Here is a 6,000-nt window from a genome sequence, read left to right as displayed (position 1 = left end):
TTAATATGGGATTCTTTTGTTGGCCTCCAGCCTGCTGTCTCCTTATAGAAAATATCTGCCTGTCTCATCTCACCCCAGTGTGCCAGAAAGCTCAAAGTTCTCGTTTATGTGCCAAACTGAACCCAAATTCAGCTAACTTTAGAAATGCCAGTTCCCAGCATGGTTCAGTCAAGAAAATAATTGTTAATGTCATTTTATATAAATTAATTAAATTAGATATTAGGGCCATAAACATAATCATGTTAGACACAGCCCCTTAGAAACTAATTTTAAAATGTTGTATTATTTTTACGGTTCATGGAGTTTTGTAGATACAGACCATTTATGTATCCAGTTACAGAATAATATGAAATAATTTTAATATGAAACAGTGAAATCTGGATAGTGAGACAGGAAAGAAATGAAAAGCAACTAATATTTATCTAAGTGGGTTTTCAACAATGTGATTTTTCTCCCAGAGAAACTTTAATGTACAGAAAGACTGTAGTTATTTGAGAGATAAATTACCACTGTTTCATTAAAGTGACAATCATAAGAATGCTTCCGCTTAGCTTTAAATTCAACTCAAAATCTCATTATTCTACTCATATCACTGATAACTTAGTAATTCTATTTCTTCAGGTACTTTAAATTGTATATTCACATATAATATGTTTATTTAGTTATATTTTAAAATATTCAAATGCTGACACAAAAAAACAAAACTTTCCCAAAATTTAAACAAATCTTGTACACCTAATAAATAAAACCATTTCAGCACAGTGAGTCAGGAGTTTTTTAAACCGTGTCAGTATTCTCCAAATTGTTGCTATGATGCTATGATAGTATTCAGCTGGATTGAAATCTCAAGACTGATCTTTCAGAATATCTAGAATTACTTCATTAAATATTACAGGCTTCTCAATGCCAAATGTATGCATGTCATTCCAATGATTAAAATCGTCTGCCTATTCCTACCATCTATGATAATAAAAGCGTAATATGCAAATTGACTGAATGGCCAAACAGCGGAATGACCGTCCGGATGACCTTCCAGATAACTTTCCAGACGAAGCTGAGGCTGTGAGGGCTGAGGCAGCCAGGGCTGAGAAGGCCTACTCTTGCATGAATTTTGTGCATAGGGCCTCTAGTTAAATAATAAAATTCATTTGTTTATACAATCTTCTTTATATTTAATTATTAACCTTTCCAGGATTAAAGACATGACCAGGAAATCATGTTATCATATGTAGCAAGTTGAAGGCAGTTATCAGTTCAAAAACTGAGGCTAGAATGTTGAACCTGAGAGAAACTTACACCCAGGATATTTGACTTTCAACATTGATGACAAACCAAGCTCCATGACAAGTATCTGTGAACAGGAGATTGTCAGTTACAGTTGTGTACTTCTAAAGCATATAAAATACATTATAATTTCCATCCTTGTTTCTACCACACACCACCTTATTTTTCCCAGTTCTTTTTTCCTGTATGGGTTGGAGAAAATCTATACCCTCCTATCAGTGCAACACACATGTGCAACCATGTATACACACACACACATGTACACGCATGTACATACACACTGCAGCTAAGTTGCTTCTTAATCTCTTTATTATGATTGCATTGGATTGTGTATCAATAAAATATTATTTAGGTCCAGCCATACAAAAATTCTCATAGATATTTTCATGTACCTAAGTGGTTCTGCATACCTCAGGTTTTTTCCTGGCTCTGTGGTCCCCACACTTAAATCATGCTCATGACACATTGATGTGCATGTGGTTTTGCGTACATTAGATGATCTAAGCTTCATAAGTTGAGTGAGATATATATTTTTATTCTGTTTTCAAAAATTAGGAGAGTGCCTCAGAAATTCTAAACAACTTACACCATGTCATAGAGCCAATGAGTGGTAGGCAGGGAAGGAAGCCCAAGCTGATCTGGTGCAAAGCTAAGACTTATCCACTACAATTGGGGCTCTGTTCTTTTAATAACCACCATGGAAATATTTATAGAAACGCTATATAGTAGGCACAGATTTTGAAAAAGGTACAAAAGATTTACTCTAATGAGAGGCTGTGTGGATAAAGTGGGAGTTACAAACCAGTAATGGCTCCAAGTACAAAAAGAAAGGCTGTGGCTAGCATGAAGGAGTAACGCAGTTCATGTCCATGTGGGTGATGTTGGAGCAGCACTGTGTAGAGGAAAGAGCAATCTTAATTTTAATGTTTGGTTTGTTTATTTGCAGTATGACTTGGGACAAGTTCCTAAGCCATTCTGGGCCATAGTTTCCGTATCTGTACAATGAGAATACTAATATCTACTGCACTGTTCTATTCTAAAAATGACTGATACAAAGGGCACATTGAATAATGTGTGTGTGTTTCCATGTGTTTGAAAATATGCACTTTTATCATTTATTTTAGTAAAGTCCACATGTATATTATCTTTTCAATATATGTATTGACTTGTTCTGTGCAGTTCAATAAAGCAATTACTATACCCATTATTTTCAAAACATAATTTTGCCAATACTAGTCCTCTTAGAAAAATAACATGTTTTCTGTGCACACAATTGGGGAAAGTATGGAACAAGACCACTGTACTTTACTTAGAAAATAAAAATATAGCATATGTTAAATTAAATTTAATATTATCAATTTCCAATACAGCGTACCTACATATTTTTTAAGACTTAGTCTCTAATCAAGGATCAAGTCACTTTCTAACATCCAGCCCAATTTCTCTCACTCAGACACAAATATTTCTTTTATTGATCTTCCCTATTTCTGAATGCAAATTTAATGTAGGTAGTACTCAGTCAATTACACACTTAGGTACCATAACATATTTTTATTTTCTTTTTAGTTGTGTTTTGGTTTCTTTTTTCTCTTTAAGGCAAGTCTTCCAAAGCATGGCAATTTTCCTCCAGGATAATGGTGGTCATGTAGCACGACAGTTTTGACTGACAGTCTTTTATGCCAAGTATACTTATGTAAAAGTGCTTTAGAGGAGCTTGTTCCCATCTTAATCCCATCATCAGTGATTTCCTTTGGACCTCTGAGTTTCCTTTTACCTGGTACCACACAACAGTAAAATAAAACCACTCAAAGCACAAGAAGGGAACACTCCTTCACACCCCTCCTCTCATTCAACATCTGCTTTCCTCTGCTGTTTGAAGAGACATTTTGAAGAGAAAGTGGGAACCACAGTTGTAATTTGAACTAGCTTAAGCAATTTTGATGTTTGATGAAGCCATCTGTAATGAGGATTTCAAATCACCAGTATAATCAGTGTTTGCTTATGTTAAAATTCTATTTCATAGGCATTGAATTTATGTAGTTCTTGAAATAATTTTTTATATTTTTCACTAGCTCAATAAGTGCCTGTTATTTATTGGTAGCAATAAGTTAAATTTGGCTGGTTAGGGTTTGTATTGTCTTATGTTTTCTGAAGATGTTGAACCTGAGCTAAGAATTTGTTTGCTTGTTTATTTAGAATTAAGAATACTCTTTGGCATGATTAGTCACATTTATAATCATACATCCACTATGTAACCATTTGTTAATTTGATAGTCTTTGTACAATGAAATAAATATATCACTATTTTCCTTAACTTATATCAAGTAACTCCTGCAATGATTACTATATTTCTCTTGAAACATCAACTATTATTTTTCCAGGTTAAGTCTTAATTTTTCCACATTTGTGGTTAAGCAAATGAAATAAAATCAAACATAATAAATCTTATCTAATAAAAGAGAAACATGCAAATTGACCATACCTCTGCTACGCCCACAAGCCATGCCCACCAGCCAATCAGGAACAAGTATGCAAATTAACCCAACCAAGATGGCAGTTACTTTGCATACCCAGGCGAAGAGCGAATACTGAAGACAGCATAGAAGGAAGCCAAGCACTGCAGAAGGAAGCGAAGCTGCAGAGAAGCAAGCGGGGTGGCGGAGAAGGGAAGGAAGCAGGCGGGGCAGCAGAGACAGACGCAGGAAGCCCTATTCTTGTAGGAATCTTCCTGCAACAGGCCTCTAGTTGTTGTTGTTTTTATAAAAAATATATTTTATTGATTTTCTCACAGAGAGGAAGGAAGAGGGATAGAGAGAAACATCGATGAGAGAGAAACATCAATCAGCTGCCTCCTGCACACCCCCTACCAGGGATGTGCCCACAACCAAGGCACAAGCCCTTGACTGGAATCCATCCTTGTAAGTAGAAGGAAAGGACTTCAAGACAGAAGAGCCAAGGAAGAAAAGCCACTGGGGGAGAGACCCTGACTGCATTTGCCTGTGACGTGAGCTAGGAAGCCACTGATCTGGGGTGTTTGTTCCAGCAGCTGCTGTTACTAATATTGTTCAATATAACAGGTATGTTCTTATGTTCAGTTTCTCCTGAATATCTAGGTAACCAATGATTGCTTGTTGTTCAGGAATTATTATAGCAAAATGACAGGAAGAACTATCTGCTGATGGAATAAAAATTGAATACAACTTTTTAATGATATAATTAATGGCTTCATAAGGACTCCTTAGGAGGTCACAACTTAACAAGTAGGCAGGCAAATCTCTTCAGTAACTTGCTAATGGTCAATATTAGACAGATGTTTTTTAAATTAGAGACAGAACTAAAAATCTCCCTTAGCAAACACTAGACCCAATATACCAGGGTGTCAGGTAATTGCAAATAGATTTAATAACACAGTCCTAACATAATCAAGAAGTAGCTGTGATTTAAAGGCTGTTAATAAAATAAAATATCAGTCTATCATCAGAGGTAGTTTAATCATGATAGATGCCGAGTTCTCCCAGGGCAACTAATTTCCTCAGGAACAGTGACATTCTGATAAAAAAAATGAATCCTGCTATGGCAGTGAGGTAAAGGTCCTATCTGTAAGCTATACCTGGGCTTCTCAGGTTGCTTGCTTGCTTGCTTGTTCGCTTTTTCTTCTCTAACTTTGTTAACAAGGTGAGTGTTTTTTCCCCTCTTTTGCCGCCTGGAGATTTCCCAATTTTCCTCCAAGTCCGCAATTTTCTGCATGAAGCATTCCTGATTTCTGGTTTTCTTTAGGCTGGCTGTCTGCTCTCCCCTTTGTGCTGCTAAAACGAATTGTACATGCTTCTGAGCACTTAATACTAACCTATATGATGTATGACTGCCTTGCAGCCAAAGATGTCTCCATTTATCCCTGGAACCTGGAACAGAGAAAGAAGTAAATGTATCTGTCCCATTTATTTGCAGCTCAAATAAGAGTTTGTATCTTTTGTAGTCCATGCTGACACTGGATAATATTCAAACAAAATATAGAAAGAAAAACAATCATATGTATTGGTATATGCTGATATCTACAACATTCATATTCTCCCCACCCATAAAGTTCAAAAACTAAACTTTTTGTTACATATATTTAAAGCCATAAGCTAGTAAATGTATGTAGCTACTATTTAGAATGAAAAGTAAAATAGAATATGGCAGTATGTTAGACACCCCATTACTCCACCACTCCAATAAATACACACACTCACCATTAAAGTTATAACCATTATATTGACCTGTGTTAAATTTTCCCTATTAATTTATTTTTGCCTTTTTCTACTTATGCATGCATGCTTATTAATAATGGGAAGTGTGTTAATTCCAATTCATAGAATAATTTTGAAGACAAAATGACTTATGGTGCACTTAAAAGTAGATTCTGCATATATAAGCCTTGTACAAGTATTATTTGTGGTTTTGTTGCTTTTTATATTATTATTATTAGTAGTAGTAGTAGTAGTAGTAATATTTAACATGTCTTCCTATGCACTCTGTAGTTTTTTTAGGGAACATATATATAGGTGTGCAATATCTGGACTGTAGGATTTTCAAATATATTCAACTATACCAACTAATATAAAACTATTTACCCAAAGTGCTTGAAGCAGTTTATATTCTCACCAGCAATAAACAAGAAGGTGCCTTGTTCCATTTCCTCACAATACTTGGTATCGTCAGTCTTTTTCATATTTG

This window comes from Eptesicus fuscus, chromosome 12 (assembly GCF_027574615.1).
Source record: "Eptesicus fuscus isolate TK198812 chromosome 12, DD_ASM_mEF_20220401, whole genome shotgun sequence".
NCBI classification, from domain to species: Eukaryota; Metazoa; Chordata; class Mammalia; order Chiroptera; family Vespertilionidae; genus Eptesicus; species Eptesicus fuscus.
This window is presented reverse-complemented; position numbering follows the sequence as displayed.